We start from the raw sequence: 18,915 nt of genomic DNA, 5'->3' as shown, positions 1-18,915 counted from the left end.
GCTTTAGAACTCCAAAGATAACATTGTTTGGAAATAGCATTACAGAAAACACACAAGCAGCAGGACTGAAGACATACCGCATTTTACTTACATAAGAAAGTTAATGGCTTCCGTTATGTCTATATCAACCCCTCCTCACTGTGAGACCACAGCCTGGGCTGTATTACCAGGCAGAGACTGCACAATTCCAGAGATTTTTCGAACTGTTACAAATTAGAATCCACGAGGGAAAGGCTCACTAGAGGACATCACAGGCGAGGTTATCATTTTTTCCTTTTGAAGTTGGGCCTCATATCTTTTTCTCATTATAATCATTACTTTGAAATATGATTTTTTTAAACAGTAATTTTCTAGAACAAAAGGGATAATACCATATTTCAAAAGCTTTACTGTGAAATTAAACCTTTGAACTACTGTGAAAGAAATTATTCCCTCAAGGCTGCAAGGCTTAAAGGTTATTAAAAATTTAATTTTAAGGAAGGCATCCAGGAAAAAAAAGTGTATAAATGCTACTTAGAACTCAGATTGCCCAACTTAATAACTCCCATTGCTCCTTATTTTTAAATAATCTGGAAGTGTGAACAAATGCACTCCCATTTTTTTCTGTGGCAAATCAGTATGTCAACAGATGGCTGGCAGTGCTCCTTAACATCGTCTGTCTTCAACTGGAGGTACATGCACTGCAGTGGTTCTGCTGGTATCTTCTCTCTCCCCCATTTAAAAGATAATAGAACAATGTAGAAGTATTACACACAGGATACACTGAACTGAAAGAATCCCCCAAACTCCAGATATTGTAATAAAGAACAAGTATCCAAACCACAGTATAAATGGTCCATGCTGGTATGATAGGAAAAGTTTCCATTTTCTCATCTGTGAAGTGAAAAGAATTTTCTTCATCCTGTGATATGGACGTGATATTAATGCTTCTCCATTGATCAGACAATGTGACCTCAGGCTTCTAACTTTCTTTGTGTTCCAGTTTCCTTATCTGCAAAATGAGGATAAGAACAATACTTACCTCATCTATGTCATATAGTTGGCATGAAGATTAAATCAATTCATATCTATACAATGCAGGGGATGGTAACTGGCACATAGTAAGCATAATGTATTATTATTGTTATTATTAATTTTAATCCTACCATGTCCAAGTAATATAACGCATTCTTAGGAGAAAAGAGCAAATACATAATAAGTCCATGCTTATTTTTTTAATGTTTATTTATTTATTTTTAGAGAGAGAGCACAGCAGGGGGGGGGGAGAGAAAGAGGTAGAGAGAGAGGGAATCCCAAGCAGGTTCTTTGATGTCAGCACAGAGCCCGACATGGGACTTGATCTCATGAACCATGAGGTCGTGACCTGAGCTGAAATCAAGAGTCAGCTGCTTAACTGTCTGAGCCACCCAGGTGTCCCAGGAAGTCCATGCTCTTAAGGAGCTCACAAGTAAGTAGGAGACTAACTGAATAAGGTACTGTGATTAATTTAAAGCAAAACAAACAAACAAACAAACAAAAAACCCAGCACATTAGAATGACAAATCAGTGGTATGCTCAGTATCCTCATCTGTGATTTGGATCTGCCTGTGTGGTAGACTGGGTGAGAAGAGGATGTGGTTAGGGGAGGGTTCCCCAAGGAGGTGCCTCAGGAAAATCATTCTAGGCATAAGGGAGTGAAAGTTCATGGAGTATAAATAAAACCTATTTCCCAGGAACACTGTGGAAGAAACAAATGACATGAAGCCATGCTTCTCCATCCTGACTGCAATTTAAGATCATCCATGAAGCTGCTTAAAAATACCATTTTTGATCTACTGAATCAGAATCTGCTGGCCTGCAGTCTAGGTATTGGTGATGTTAACAACACATATAAGTAATTCTGCGGCACAGCCAGGGTTGAGAACCACTAAGAAATGTGCTTTGGAAGCATATTGTAAACAGTGAATCTCAATACAGATGCTAGATATTGTGATGATTGTGTATTATCTATTTATTTTTGACTGTCCTAAATTGTTTACCAGGTAAGATTTTTACAAACTTTACTTATATTGACGGTAACAGTGGAGCTGGAGACTATTACATCTTCTCCATGCTGTGCAGTGAGAACCACCAATAGTGTGGTAGAACTTATGACCCTTTCCAAGGCCATGCAGGAGGCTGAGGATGTCAGGCCTCACAGCTCCCTGTGCTTGTGGACTGGTTTGGTGATCCACTGGGTGTCAGGAGTTCTTCTGAGAGCTTTATGGAATGGATCAATGAGGATAACCTCAAAGGGTTTGTGCGTGGAATCTTTGCAACTGAGTAAGAATTCAAGACTCTCAGAGCCCCACAGCAGCATCCAGCTCACTCCTCTGCAACAGACTGAAGGCTTCGGGCAAACTAGCTGATTAACACCATGATGAACAGGCTTGCCAACGGTAGCACCCTTAGGAACTGGGCCACCTCGTCGCTCACGAATCTAAAATGTGGCATAACCTTCCTTGGCCTTGTATCCCAGTCTGTGTGCTTTATCAGGCCAGGTTGGGCAGGGGTTCCTGTGGAGTGTAGAGAGCTGGAGGTACTGGCAGCAGCACAAACTGAGAAGAAAGCGCATTACACTGGACTGTTTCTTCCTCCTTAGCTCCTGGGGGTACGCGTAAGTGCCTGTCCTGCTTACCTTTGAGCAGATGGCTGCCACCACATGGAAAGGAAAGAGCCTTCCTCCCATGATCTTTTTTGGACCTACTACTGCTTAGTATCTAAATAGGTAAATACAATGATCTCAAGCCCTTTACACGTATAGTGTTTTGTTGTTGTTTTTGCTATTTTGTTTGTTTTGGTTTGTTTTTGGTATGAGGTTTTTTGTTTCGTTTTATTTTTATTTTTATTTATGTTTTTGCTAAGTATGTTCACACACTGGGGCCAGAAGTGGCAAGCAAGACCGTGAATGACAAGCACAAGAAATTGGACTCATAATGAAACTTTTTCCAAGTTGGGAAATGATTAGATGTGGTGCTTAAAATAGAGATTGTCTCTGCTCTTCTGTTTCTTATGGAATAACCCATGTTAGGACAGGGATCCTCATAGAACTAACCAGGTGTCCAGTGCACTCAGAAAGAACCAGATTTGTCTCTCCTTGACATCATTCACTTGCTGAATCTCACCTGCAAAGGTTCTCACCCAGGACACATTAACCTTGAACCTACCATAACTGTAAGCTTTTCTTACTAGATTGTGTGCTCCTTGAGGGCAGTGACAATATGTCTGCCATCCACTGTTTCTCTAGCACCTTGCATGGTGCTTGTCATATAGTAGGCACCAATAAAGATTTATCTAGAAAGGATAGTTGAATTTTTCCTTCCAGTGGGCGTAATGTCAATGCTATTTGGATCTCTGTTCACTGCCTTTGGGAAAAGGGTTGTTTCCCTATATTCTTAGTTGTTAGCTTATTTTAAAAGGATGTTTATGAGAGCTAGTGGCATGTTCCTGGTATGATTACTGGTATGATAACACATTTTCAGAGTAATGTGGACAAATAATTCAATTCTGTTGTGTACTTCCACACCAGGCAGGGGTAAGGTCTATGTTTGCCCTTCTGGGCTATCACCTTGAACTTCTGCCTTGAACATGAAGCTATTAAGACATTCTGTTTCTCTTCTGAAGTCCTTGGTGTTGCCCTTTCTTTCTTTGCTTATCTAGAGTTCAGCAAAGCAAACCATTCATTATATATTTTTAAGAAAAATTGCAAAGACTATGCAATATGTATAACATGTAATTCCTTATTAGTGTGACTGTTGCTCTCCTAAATGCCTAGTATGTCAGATAAAATGAATTTTCTCATTAACCTCATGCATGCCAACTTGTCAAATTATGATGAACCAAACAAGACTGTACCCAGAAATTGAGCTGCCATCATTACGTTTATATGGCTTTGCCAATTAGTCTATAAATAACACATTTTTAACACACTTCACAGTTTTGAAACTAAACCGCTTCTGAATGTTCTGAAATATAAGAATAGCAAAAAGACTATCCAAAGAAAGTAAAAGAAAATTATTTGCTCTTATTAGAGGAAATTAACATTATTTAGAGGAACAAGGGATCAGACAATCATATAGACATTCAACAAATATTTATTGGATGTCTGATCTGTGAATACAGTTTTCTTGGGTATAGTAGGTGTGACTTAGTAAACAAGTTACTGGAATTTTTCCTTCAGTAGAAAATTATTATTTAAATAATAACATAACGTAAATATTCATTACACCTATATGGATTCAGGGTATTAGCAATGGAGTACCAAGATGAATAAGACAAATCACTATATTTATGGAACTCACACTTGATAGTGAAGTCAGATAAAAAATGATTAGAAAAGAAATTGGGAAGGTAATAGTAGTACATACATACGTATATACATAGTAGTATACATACAGATATAGCAGCAGGATGATAGCAGTTAAGGAAAGAAAGATAGATACCAGAAAAGGGAGGATTTGTATAGCAGGAAATTATTTGACATAATTGTAAAGTTCAGGACCTGTCTAAAGAATGAAAATGATTTGGGGGACTATGACCTGTGTTTGTTTGAATCATAGTTTTTGAGTTCTAACATATGCTTGGAGGAAACTCTGGGGTTTGCATGAGGGACTGGCAGGGAACATTGTCAATGCTCAGTGTCTCATCAGTTACAGAGAGTAACCCAGTTTTGTTTCCATCATGCACACTGCCTTTTGACAAAGACACACAAAGGTGAAAGTTAACAGGACCCAACTTCTTTTGAAGGTGCTTTAGAGTAACTCATCCCTGCTGAAGATTTTCATCCTCCATGCCCAGTAACCATATAAACTACTTTCGCCAACCACTTTTTTCTTCTTAAAAAGAGTTCTGGTAAATACGATTTTCCCCATCAAGTTTTATTTCAAGTGATGTTTTAGTGCCCTGTGAGACCTTACTGTAACACCCATAACTACTGCTATGCCCTACTATCAAGTGAAATAAGACACAGATGCACACTTCCCATCCCCACTCATAAATGGCACAGACAAGGTCTGTCTCCCCCTGCTAACGTGACCCCACAAGAACAGAAAGCACATCTCTCTTATTGACTGATTTGTGTCCAGTACTTAGCATTGCTCAATAAAGATGTGTGGAGTAAATCAAGAATAAGCTAACTTAATCCTCACAACCCTCAAGTTCTTTTTTGAGCTGGTGTAGTGAACAAATGTCATTTTTCCCCAGAGTAAAGTTGATACCCATTCAACTCAAATCTTATATTGATTTCATTTAAGAGTGTAGATTCTCATCACAAGAAAGAAATGAAAAGAGAAGCATGTAATTACGAGAGGAGAGAGACAGGCATCTTCTAATTAATTAAGAAATGATGCAATTCTGGTCCCTTTATTTTAATAGAAACATTATTTCCGTTTTCATTCTGAATCAGGAGGTGTGGGAATGAGATGAAGATTGCAGGAGCATGAGAAGGGAAGAGTCACACGTAATTGGAGTCTGCAAGTGTAGATGGTACATCTCCGAATTCTGGCAGTGGAGGGAAAATGGTGGGCACAGGACAGCTTCATTTCCTTGAGAGAAACCAAACACGGTTCTTTGCAAAAATCTTGTGTTCACTTACTTTTTGAAGGGAAAATAATAACAACTAACAAATGCCATTACAGGGCATGCTTTGGCAAAAAAGTAATTTGTACTATAATTATATAATACAGACTCAGATTCTCCTATATTAAATGGGAATATAAATACTTCTCATATGGAGTATCATGTATCATGCAAAGTGCTTAAGGTGCTGGTACATACTAAGGCTTCGTGAATGTAAATGTTTGTCGTTGGTGTGTCTTTATAAGTAACTCTTCACCTCAGGCCTGGAAAGGAAACATTTATTAATCTCACTTCACAGGTGGAGGGAACATGGGCAGGAGAAATGAACTGAGTCCCCCCCACTCCATCTCTTAACTAGAAAATGGAAGAGCCAGGACTCTAATTCAGGCTTTCAGTAAAAAACACTCTTTCTTCTGAAGTAAATTTTGATAACTTATTTTTTTCAGTTGCAGAGGCTTTGTTTTGTTATTTTTTTTTAATTTGCTAATCTTGATAATGTATTTTTTCTTGTCTTTTAGTACATAGTTTTAGTTTGTCAGTTTTAGACTTGAATTAAAAATGTGCTTATTTGATGGTCAAACAGGCATCCTCTCATCATATATTAATGGTAATGATTTCTGTTTGAGCATCTTCAGGTTCCTAAAACTAAAAGGCCACAGGTTTGAAAGTGAGATACAGAGAGATATGTTTATGCATCCACAAAGAGAGAGAGAGCTGGGGAAGGGGAGAGATGTACACTCATACAGATGCATGAGACAGCCCTGAAGTGGGGTTTCTTGACAACCCAGTATCTGGGAAGGGACTGAGCCAAGAGCAATTTACAGTAATTACACTTGAAAGAAGTAACAGAGTCCTCTCCATCTGGACAATGAAAGGGCAAGGCGCAGACATGAGCAAAAGAACTAATACCATGCAGAAGGAATGCCTTGCACCTTCTGTTATTATTAAATGCTAGTGGTGCATCAGACATTGCCGTGCTAGCTAGCTACTTTTCGTGTGCTATTTTCACTCCTTAATAACGTGCTATCGTCTCAGGATTAACATAGCTTTTAGAAGCACAGTCTGGAGATCTTTCATTTTTCCTGGGTATCCCACTTGTCCAGACAAGTACTGAGCTGGCTTTTTATGAAAACTGGAGTCTGCCTTTATCTGTAAGATGTACTGAAAAGTGTAGGTGATTGGGAATGAACAACTTGTCTCAAATTTAATTTATTTTGTTTGGAAAGACAGTGATATCAATAACTGGGAGATGTGCTTGAAGCCTTGAAACTGGAAAACTCTGACATGGACACTCACAAAGGTCACCTCCATGAGGGCAGGGAGCAGAGTAAGCAGGTAATCGCCCAGAACTTCCCAGATCAAATCTGTAAATCCGTGAAATGATTATCACTCCATCCTGAGATGTCCGTACCAGGTTTCTTAGATAAGCCCATAGGCCCCAGAACAGGAAAAGCCTTTCCTACTCTGACAAAGGTGAGCTGACTCTGCCTTCGGGTGTGATTTTCTGGGCTGCTGAGTACAGTCAGGAGTCACCAATGCTTGAGCAGCTGATCATAGGCGCTGACAAGAGGGCATGGGTGTATGTTCTAATTGTTGTTTACCGGATGCTGCATACCTGAAGGAGAGTTAGAGGGAGGCTTCAGCGATGCCACTTTTCATCTTCTCCAGTTTCACTGCCTCCTACTCAACTCCCTGGACTGGGTACCCACAGCAGGAAGACAGGCCCTTAGGGTTTGCCCAGAGCAACCTCATTGAAAAATGCCTCCAGCCTCCCCTACTGCAAGTGGAAGGTGGGGGAAAGTGCTCGCACCTGCACATGCCTCCAGGAGCACAGCTCCAGAAATACCCAGGCCTTTGTTAATTCTTCTCCAATAAATATCTGCCGCAGATGGGCTTACATTTCCGGAATCAAGTTTAAACTGCCTGGAAAACTTTAGATTGGTAATGAGTGGTAAGGAAAGCCTGCTGTTGAGTGGAATGGAATCCTGAAGCCACTGCCTCATTAATCTGAAGTCATCTTTTTTTTTAATTCTAATTCTAAAATGACTCACAAAGCTCCATTAGGTTTCTTCTCCAAAAAATGCACTGAGGTTCCAAAGAGATGTATTAACACCTTCCACACAATAAGTAATAACTCTTAGATCTTCAGACTTTTATATCAGAGATGATATCACTTGAACATAACCATGCATTTGTTTTAATCTAAGTGATGAAACAGATAAGAATTAGTCATTCCCTGATGGAAATCAAGTATGATTCATTATTTGGCAAATGTTTATTAATTTGTTATTAATTGCTATTTACAGAGAATAAAATTATTTTTTCTCATATGTCATATTATAATATTGTCTATATGCTCAAGAATCCTTCTGAGATGGTAATTGTTAAAATATGTCCTTTTAAATAACTTTTCTTTGTTCTTCCAGTGCTCTAATTCTGATTGTACCAGTTGTTAACTTGGAAACTTTGGACGGGTTAATTCACTTATTTAAATTTAAGTACCCTAAAATTTTTAAATGGATTATTGCTTGAATGGAATGAGATAAATCTGTAAGCCCATACAAATTTCTTTTAACTCAACTGAGTTCAGTACACACTGAGCATACATTCACCACTCTGTATAACTTATTTTCTTTTTCTCAATCATCATATGAAGTAGCTATTATCCAGTCATACAGAGGAGGAAACTGGAGCTCAGAGAGTTAATAAACAATTTTCACAACCAGTGAGTGACAATAAGAATTTGAACCTCAGTCAGGGTGATTCCAGAGCCCCGGCCACCTCCCTAAGCATGAGTCATTGATTTTATAGTTTATTATTCATTTCATTGCGGTCTTTCTTTAGTAAAATACTTCTCCTCTTATATATCTCCTATTTTACAAAGTCAATTTGCCATGGAACTAATATCATTCATTGAATGTCAGATAAGAACCTGCACTGGCAGAGAAAAGGATAGATGGTACTGAAGATCTGGGAGAGAAAATGAAAAAGATAGAACTAAAATATAAGATGATCAGTTTATCAGCCAGGGAAATTCACACCTAGAATATAAGTTTTGATTGGGAACATTTGCACAATACTGAAAAATACTCCTTTCTTGAATTTTCACTTCCTTTATCATACCTTTAATAATTCCGTCCCCTCTTACCCAAATCCTTTCATTCTTGTACAGTTTTGCCTTAGCTTCAGCAAACTGACTTTTTCCCAAAGTTGTGTATTTTCAGCTCCCGACCAGCTAAACTTCATCAACATCAGTCATTTCTATCCTCAGAATGTGGTTCTCTGGTAGAACCACTGGTAAAGAGTTTTTAGATGAATCCCACAAGAAATGAGGTTCTATTGATCAAAAAAAAAAAAATGATGAACATGAAAATAGCACTATGTTCCAAGTACTCTATTAGTTTCCAAGAATATGAAGTCAGGTTTAGAGACAGATTCCATTCTCCAAGATACAAACATTTAAACATATAGTAACAGTGACTGATGATAAGGGTAATAATAGAATTGCACCATAGAAACATGAGTGGAGAAAAAACTACCATAAGGAGGTCAAACAAGATTTATAGATGATGTGGCAATAGAAAAATTCTAGAATGGGGAGAAGTTTACCCCCTAGAAAAGCAGAACTTGGGCAGTGTAAACCAAGGAAGCACTGTGAGCAAAGACAGGGTGGTATGAACAAATGTCAATGTTTCCATCTGAAAAAGAAGCTAAAAGTGTGAAAACATCAAATTAGTCCTGCTATGAGATTTTATCTTAACCTTAAATACCAAACAAAACAACAATAACAAACTTTTTAAATTTATTTTTACTTTTTAATGTTTTTATTTATTTTTGAGAGAAAGAGAATTCTAGTCGGTGGGGGGGGGGGCAGAAAGAGAGGGAAGGGAAGAATCCCAAGCAGACCCCACACTGTCAGTGCAGAGCCCTCCTAGGGCTCAAACCCACAAACAATGAGATCATGACCTGAGCTGAAATCAAGAGTTGGACGCTTAACCAAGAGCCACCCAGGCACCCCAATAATAATAAAATTTGATTTTGGATTAGACAAAGTATGTTCTGTATATATTAAAATATCAGTGGATTAATCCACTTTATTCAAGATTACCTGTTCTACCAAATGCTTGACCAGCCATTGAGCATGCGATGATGAATAAAGTAGACACAATCCCTGACACAGACAGTTTATCATCTAGTGGAGAAACAGACATTGAATAACATCAGATAGATAATGTATAGTTTCTAATGTGGTAAGTAGTTTAATTATGCAGTGAATGAATTATGCAGTGAATGAAAGAGATGTTTCAGCATAACATTTGCTGGGATTGGTGAACAAGGTCAAGAGAAAAATTCAACCCAGGAATGAATACATACAAAATAAGCAGAGGGGATAAAAGTAGAAACTGTCAAGTGTTTAATTTAAAAAAGAGACAAACATCTGCTTTGGCAAGAGGCTATTGAAAAGGGTTTGAAACATTATATTTGGCTCAAAGTATAAATAGGATTACCCGTGTTGATGTTACTATTCGTTTTAAATTAGTTCAGTGAGTTCCCTAAAATAACAAAGATCCAAATTATGAGTGTGATATTCCTCCTCATTTTGTTTTATAGATTTATCTGATACATGCAGTTTGCTTCTAAATATATTTTAAAGATATTAATAAACTAAAATATTCACAAAGATGGATGCCCAAGACCTGCAAATCATGCTGTATGTAGTAATGGGTAACAAAAGAAAAAAAAAAAATGCTCCACACCTGGAAGTGGAATGGAATGGTTATAAGAGCTACATCAGACATTATTTTCAGTCCAGCCCTTTCAAGTACTGCCATACCTTTTGGAGCAATTGATTTAATTTCTCTAAGCCTTAATTTGGTAATCTTTATTGGAGAGAAAAATATAACCTATTTCTGGGGCACCTGGATAACTTAGTCGGTTAGGCATCCAACTCTTGATTTTGGCTCAGTATCTCAAGGTTCTTGAGCCCTGAGTATGGCTCCACACTGACAATGTGGATCCCTGTCTCTCTCTCTCTCCCTCTCTCTCTCTGCCCTGCCTCCTGCTTGCTTGCTCTCTCTGAAAATCAACAAACTTTTAAAACAATGTGTGTGTGTGTGTGTGTGTGTGTGTATGTATATGTGTGTGTGTGTGTGTGTGTGTGTGTGTGTGTGTGTGTATATATAAAACACCTATTTCTTATGTTATTGTGAAGATTAAATAATATAATACGTGTAATATGTTCGGAATAATACCTGTCATGTAGTACATGTTCGACAAATGTTAGCCAGTATATATTTGATGTCTGCTAATTCTGATAACCTACTATGCTTTCCTAATCTTCAACTTGTTGCACTTGCCTGGCCTCGTTCTTTAGGAAACTGCTTTTCTTCCACTGCAATCCTATAATTCTTGTGGAGCTCCCAACCAAAGCACCCATCTTCCAGATGATGGAGGTGGCCTTGCACCCCAAGCCTAAAGAACCATAATGCTGCATCACCTTGGCCAAAGATTGGTAATGGATCATTATGTGAATGTAGCTGGCCAGTTAGAATCCTTCCCTGTTGTTTTTATGTGCTAAGCTGCAGGAAACTTTCTCACGTTTCAGACTGTCACGGTGTGCTTCAGAGCTAGAGAGGCCATGTCTGTTATCACATATATCATATTGCATATGTATCATATAGGGCAACAGAAGCAACAAATGCGGAATTTAGCTAGGACTCCCAATCTTATAAAACATTCCCCTTCTGAAGATGGAATGTCCTAGCATCTCCAATGGAAGATTTTGAGAGAGAACTGAAGGCAGAAGCTAGTCTAATGGACTACATAAGTAGTCGTGATAGTTCATCTGATTCTAAAAGTTCATCATCTTCAGGTAGTGAGGATAGTTCCAGTGACTCAGACAATGAAGAGTACAGATCCTCTCCTTCTGAGCCAGGAACTTGTATCTCAGGACATCCTGTCATGTCTGCCATGCCACAGTGCAGGATTCCTGATATGGATGCTGGCCTGAATAGATCTCATGAGAACAGTGGCCTTCTGATGAGTACTTTAAGAAATGATTTGCAGCTGAATGAATCAGGAAGTGACAGTGATGATGGAAGAAACTTTCAGATATATATATATATATATATATATATATATATATATATATATATATATATATCTAAAACGTGTAAGACGTGGGATAATTTATTTTATTCTAAGAGTAAAAATTTCTAAGACTGAAGAAAATGTCTCTTAACTTTTGATAATAAAAGAAATTAAATTTGATTCAGAACAACAACAACAACAACAAAAATGGCCACCGGGCACATATGGAGCCCTGCATACAGCAGGTGCAAGGAAGTGTGGGCCTCTCTCTTCTCAACTTAACCCCAACACCTGAGTAAATGAAGCCAACACCCTAACAGAAGTAAAAGTGAGAGATGGGGAGAGTCATGATGAGAAACAGTTCAAGCCCAATCTCTTAGAGACCCAAAGCTTCTCTGGCCCTTGCAGTTTTTCCTTCATTTATGGGAAAATCACCAGTGTCCTGGCGATAAATTTCTATGTGCTGCTTAAGTCAGTTTGGACTGGGTTTCTTTTACTTGAAACTGAAATTGTTCAAACTACTACTGTTGTCATATAATGGCTATTGGTGAATGGCTACTGAGCATGATACTTAGGAACAAATAACTTTTCAGTAAATATTTTGAAATGAATTGAGTGATTTTTTTCATATTGATGAGTTGGAAGCTGTTTTCTGCATTAATATATGATTATCAAGGATGAAACAAAGTATATTCAGAATTAATTAAAATTCAGGATCAGAATGTATTGGAAAAAAATAGCATAGGAGAAATAGTCGAGTCTTTCAGGTGAAATGGACTTAAATTCAAACCCCCTTTTATCACTTATTAGTTGTGTGGCCTTGGGAAGAGCCCTTAATTTCTGAGATCAATTCTCCCTGTAAAAAAAGAAAATCAGTACTTTGATATAATGTTATTGTATTAGCATAAATATTTAGTATCCTATACCTTCTCCAACTATCATGAATCTAGGTTCTTTGATTGTATAATCATTTTTTGCATAAGATACAACATACTAATGTTACAAAGCCATATTATAAAAAAATGAAATAAATTCAAAAGACCATATAGTAAATTCCAACTATACTTTTATTTCAAAAGTTTCTAGAGAAAATTTAATTTGGTGTGCATTATTTTTAGTATTTTTAAGTAACTGTTTTCAATGAATAGAATGCCATTTTAAATACATGTTAACACTCTTTTAGGAAAATTGTAATACATATCTTGGCAAGCTTTGTTTTGTTTGTTTTATTTTAGAGAGAGAGTGCACATGAGCGGGGGAGAGGAGCAGAGGGAGAGAGACAGAAACTTCCATGCTAAGCATGGAGCCTGATCTGGGTCTCCATGTCATGATCGTGAGACTGTGACCTGAGCCGAAATCAAGAGTTGGGCACTGAACCAACTGAACATGGCAAGCTTTAATTATTGATAACTACACTGACTTTTCTGGTAATGACTCATGAGTTATTTCCATACCCCAATTTTTAAGTATATTTCATTGATAACAATTTTCTTTGTATGTTTTAGTATTCTTAGTGAAGTTCTTTGCATAGCCAATAATCGGGGTAGTAAAGCTTAAATCACAGAATCACTGCAGCCCTTGCCTTCTTTTGAATGCTTATCTTTCCTGATAATCAAGGGTATTATTTCCCATAGGCAGCCTCGTACATCTATGACATATTAGAAACTGTCTTTAAAAATCATTTTCCATTACCAAGGGAGTTTGGGATAATGGAATGTGTAGTCACTTTCAATTTGTGTCAAATTTTCTGATGCATTTGTACCACCAACATTTTATCAGCTTGTCACTAGAACAAATGAAGTTGCAAATTGCATTGACTTTTTTTCATGAAATCTTTGAAACTGTTTATTTTTAACATGACTTCTCTCCTTTTTTATTTCTATAGTGTAGCAGGCTTGATTTTCAACTTTCAGGGTCTTTGTCACTTAGTGAGTATGGCATTCGGGAGCAATAATTTCCTGGGGCCTTGAAGGTTTTGGGAGAAAAGATTCAGGCATATAGGGCATATTAAAGCTAAATGCAGATTGAAGCAATAAGCATAGAACAATTTGATGAACTACCTGTAGGCAGGAGTGGAGAATTTCTGACACATCAGGAAAGCCATTATGTCCTGTTATGTTCAATAGCCCAGTTGGCCTAAAAGGTTACGGGTGATGTATGTTTTCATTATCTCCTATGAGCTGGATGTCTCAGAAGACCCCAGATGGCTTATTGTGGCTGCGGTTCTCTTCATTTGCACTATAGCAACCTCTGTCGCATCACACCAATATGTTTGTGAGGGTCAGTTTGCTTTGAGGAATATTGTCCCGTGATCTCTGTAATATTCTTCTCCCTGAAAATCTGCAAGGAGTTACCGCCTGGAGAATAACTGAAAGCTCTTCAAAAACACATCTTGATTTCCTGAGTGTCATCTGTCACTGTAAAAGCAATAATAGCAATAAAACATCAATGACATTAGTTATCGTTTGTTGAACATACATTATGTACCAGGCATGCCTTACATACAGTACTTCATTATATGTTCTTTAACATATCCTGTTAAACCAGGTGTCATGATTTATATTTCACATATAAAAAAATAAGATGACATTAAGAAAGTAACTTGTCTAAAACTTGTCCTAGATGCATTAGAGATAGCATTCAAACCACAGGTCTCCCTGACTCTAGAAAATTCTTAACAACTGCAGATCATATTTAGTTCAGCATGAAGAAGCTCACAGTCTAGTTAAAGAGAAAAATATATGTAAATGATACCTATTATACAATAATTTCATTTAAAAAGCATGTGTGTTTAAAGGGCAAGGGAAACAATATGTATTAAGAGCTGTTTATACGTATCTTTAGGGGAAGTAATTAAATCTAAGGAAGGGATCAGAAAATCCATAGAAAAGAGTAATTTAGCATTGGAAACACAGTACCATAAGAACTGGAACCAGTCAATGTTTAAGCAAAGGCCCAGAATAAGCCCTGAAATTACAATGTGTTGGGGGAGCAGTAAAAAGGTCACGGGTGGCATAGGAATTGAAACACTCAAATGTCTACACCTGTCTATATAAGCATAGGAAAACTAAAGGTGCAGAAGATCAGACTTAAGATGAGAGAGAACAGGAGAGACTGAAGGAAGACTTTCTCTATTTTTTTTTTAAGTGAAGTCAATGAAAATATAAATTTATGGGAGACCTTTTTAAAAATTTTTTTAACATTTATTCAATTTTGAAAGATGAAGAGAGACAGCATGAGCAGGGGAGGGGCACAGAGAGAGGGAGGCAGAGGGAGACACAGGATCGGAAGGAGGCTCCAGACTCTGAGCTGTCAGCACAGAGCCTGACGTGGGGCTTGAATTCACAGACCAAGAGATCATGACCTGAGCTGAAGTCGGACCCTTAACCAACTGAGCCACCCAGGTGCCCCAGAGAGACCTTTATTTTTAAAATAAAATGCAAAGATTGATACCTGTCTTACCTATGATGTGGGATTATTATAACATTTAAACAATTATTATATAGATAAAAGCAGATGTTTTAGGATATGCAGCTTGCCTGTCTTGGCCATGACTGTCTCCTGTCATCTTGAAATTTTTTTTTTCATTTTTTTCCAAAAGGAAATTAGATAAAATGAATAAACCAAGCTGTATTCATTTTAATGTTGTTTCATATTTACTAATATTTCTTTGTATACTCATTCAAGAAACATTCCACATGGAGTAAAAATGAGGCAGAGGAGACCCCAGTATCTGGCACAGACTATTTATATAAAAGCCTCTCCTTAACTAGTAAAGTCAATTTTGCAGAAATGTCCAGTGCAAACATCATGGTATTTAATAAATAGATGGAATGTCCTTTAAGATGAATCCAATATTAAGTTTGGTCTTCTGCTACAAACAAGTATTCCTTCACTTAAAATGACCTTGTGTCATATGTGTAAAAAGTTTGCTCTAATACAATGGGACTAATCCATTTGTCTTAGAAAGCCGTGCGTTTGTTTTAGAAGAAGAATTTCTCTTTCATTACATAGGCTATTATTTGCTTTGTCAAATCCCTCTTGGCCTTGAGCACACTCTAGAAATAGGGATTCTTTAGAATTGCTGATAAGGATGTTCTACTAAATATTACCCTTTATAAATCTTTGAGGAGGCTCAGGAATTGGTGAAGCAATCTAAAGATTTATATAAGGAGACGTACAAATCTAGCCAAATGAGGACACATCTGGGATGTATCTGGGTCTACCCTCTCAAGGGCCTGTGCTATATAATGCTGATTCCTTTTTTTTTTATTTTGGAAAGGCAACAATACATATGTACTCGTTTAACTTTTTAACATCTTTGTTGATGTCTAATTGATACGTAATGAACTGTACATATTTAAAGCATATGATTTCATAGTTTTGATGTATGTATATATCCATGACACCATCACTACAATCAAGATAATGAGCACATCCATCACCCCCAAAAGTTTCCTCTTGCCTATTATTTCTTCCCAACCCTTGGTGTCCCATCCTTACAACACCTGATCTGCTTTCTATCATAATTCGTTTCCATTTTCTATAATTCTATAGATTCTATAATTTTCTATAATTTTATATAAATGGAATCATACAGCATGTTGTCTAACTTATTTCACCTCAGCATAATTATTTGAAGATTTATCTATATTATAGCATACATGGGTAGTTTATTCCTTTTTGTTTCTGGAGTAGTTATTGTGTGAGTATATCAGAGTTTGTTCATCCATTCTCCTTTGGCAGGTATAACTCCCTTGAACTTAATGTACCCTTTGTGATCTTTTCTTTCATGTCTCTGCTATTATAAATTCTTTGTGAAAAAGCATTTCAAAAGCTAGGTTCTCCACTGTCTCTTAATCATAGAGAGGAAAGAAGTACCTTAAGGATACACAGGGGTATAATATTACAGTATTTATGATGATGATAATAATAATAATAATAATAATAATAATGTGCTTTTAATATGCATAGCACCAGATGAAGCTTGTTGCTGTTTCCTAAGCTGGGCATAACATCTCCCTGTTATGGGAGTCCTATTATGGGAGCATCTTAAGCTGGACTAACAACTCCCTGTTTTATTTTAAATTCTTTTACAAAGCGACCCATGGGTTATGAAGATGTGACTAAAACTATTATGATTAAATTTAATCATTCATTTAATATATTTTGAGGGCCTATTATATTTCAGGCACAGGACTAGGAAAAAGGGATTCAAAAGTAACAAAAGACACATGCTTCTTCTTTCATATTCCAAAGTGGATTTATTGTGTGCATAATAAGTTGAAGCATATATACAGGCCCTTCCAAAGCCCTGGCTTTGGCAGTATGTTCACATGGTCACGTATTTTAGAGAGGTTGCAAAATCCATCTGTTTTATTTTAATGCACTGATAAGAACCTCTATCTCTTTATACCCCAGCTTTCCTGCTACACACTTTTTCCCAAGAAGAGTAGCATTGGAATTGTCAGGACATTTTGGAGATCCAGCAAAGGGTAGTTGGTGTTGAGAAGTAGATAGATAGAAACATACATATACACATACTTACAAACATACGTACTGCATATGTATAGTTAGCATATGGTTAGCATGTAGTAGCACAGATACATGTGGTTCACAGTTAGTTCTGTGTATATTAATTTAGGACTAGTCACCCCAGGTGAGAAATGGTATGTAGAAATCCTACTGCCCACTCTGCCACCTCACTGGGTTCCATGATCAAAAGGTGCCTATCTATAAACTGTTACACAGTATACAGTTGTCTAGTGGTGCTACACGCTGGAATGATGTGGATGGTGGAAGAGCAATTAGAATTGAAATGGTTAGACCCAGAAGTTGTGTGTGTGTGTGTGTGTGTGTGTGTGTGTGTGTGTGTGTGTGTGTGTGAGAGAGAGAGAGAGAGAGACAAGTGAGGTTGGGGGGAGAAGAAAGGGAGAAAGATGTTAGGCTGATTGATTGGTAAAACTATAATGTTATTTCTCTGTGTATAGGATATTTGTACTATTTTCAACTTTCAATATTTTATTTTGATGTGATTTATTTTCTCATTTTATTTTTTTAAAGTTCATTTTGAGAGAGAGAGAGAGAGAGAGAGAGAGAGCGCGCATATGTGAGTGGGGCAGGGGCAGAGAGAGAGGCAGAGAAAGAGGGAGAGAGAGAATCTCAAGCTGATTCCACACTATCAGGGCAGAGCCCAACACGGTGGCTTAAACTCACTAATTGTGAGATCATGACCTGAGCAGAAATCAAGAGTTGGATGCTTAAACAACTGAGCCATTGAGGCACCCCTATTTTCTCATTTTAAATAAATATTAACATGTGACTTTGATTTTCTATTTCTTATTTTGGATTATATTTATTTGAGTCCTCCCCCAACTTATAAATACTTGAGGCAACACAAAAGTAGAATCCATTGCTGTTTATATGTTACAGTTCATCAGGAAGACAGGCCAATAAGCATACATTTAAAATACAAGGTTATAAAGGTTAGATAAAAGAACTTCAAGGAGCGTACAGGACAGGAATAAATTCTTACTTGAATTCTTGGAGAAAGTGGTGTTAAAGCTGAGATGTAGTGTAAGTTGACCAAAGATATATATATCCTATGTGTCCCTGTACCTGTGTGTGGGGTAGGAGAGAAAGATAGGAGGGTGTTGATAGATGTTTTACTTTCCCCTTAGACATACACAGTTTTAAAATATGTGGGTGGGAGGGGCACCTGGGTGGCTCAGTCGGTTGAGCCTCCGACTTCAGCTCAGGTCACGATCTCGTGGTCCGTGAGTTCGAGCCCCGCGTCGGGCTCTGGGCTGATGGCTCAGAGCCTGGAGCCTGCTTCTGATTCTGTGTCTCCCTCTCTCTCTGCCCCTCCCCCGTTCTCTGTCTCTCTCTGTCTCAAAAATAAATAAACGTTAAAAAAAAAATTAAAAAAAAAATATGTGGGTGGGTGACATAAGATCAAATTTTACAGATTTTTAAACATATATTTTATATACAGTGGGTACATACATTTTATAGTTAATCCTGAGGCACATGAGTGAAGAAATGCCAAGACTTTAGGCAGAGAGACCATATTTGATTATGTGTCTTCCAAAACTGTATTTCTGTCCTCTAAGGCAGATGTTCTTAATTCTCTAGAGGCAGTTGTCAAGGAGCAGTTTTCAAACACAGTGGCATTTAGTGAAGGAAGGGTCCTTAAAGTAGTGAATGGTATCTGGGATTCCATTTTAAACA

At 37.4% G+C, this 18,915-nt stretch overlaps 1 protein-coding gene and 2 pseudogenes across 1 annotated transcript in view; 2 read left to right on the top strand and 1 right to left on the bottom strand.

Moving 5' to 3' along the window:
* TENM4 (teneurin transmembrane protein 4) overlaps window positions 1-18,915 on the top strand; it is a 2,883,939-nt gene that overhangs the window by 782,836 nt on the left and 2,082,188 nt on the right.
* On the bottom strand, window positions 2,040-2,707 carry LOC109267042 (60S ribosomal protein L15-like; annotated as a pseudogene).
* On the top strand, window positions 10,840-11,712 carry LOC128776254 (ELL-associated factor 2-like; annotated as a pseudogene).

The sequence above is a fragment of the Panthera pardus genome, unplaced genomic scaffold (genome assembly GCF_024362965.1).
Source record: "Panthera pardus isolate Hobbes unplaced genomic scaffold, ASM2436296v1 HiC_scaffold_12, whole genome shotgun sequence".
NCBI classification, from domain to species: domain Eukaryota; kingdom Metazoa; phylum Chordata; class Mammalia; order Carnivora; family Felidae; genus Panthera; species Panthera pardus.
This window is presented reverse-complemented; position numbering and strand designations above follow the sequence as displayed.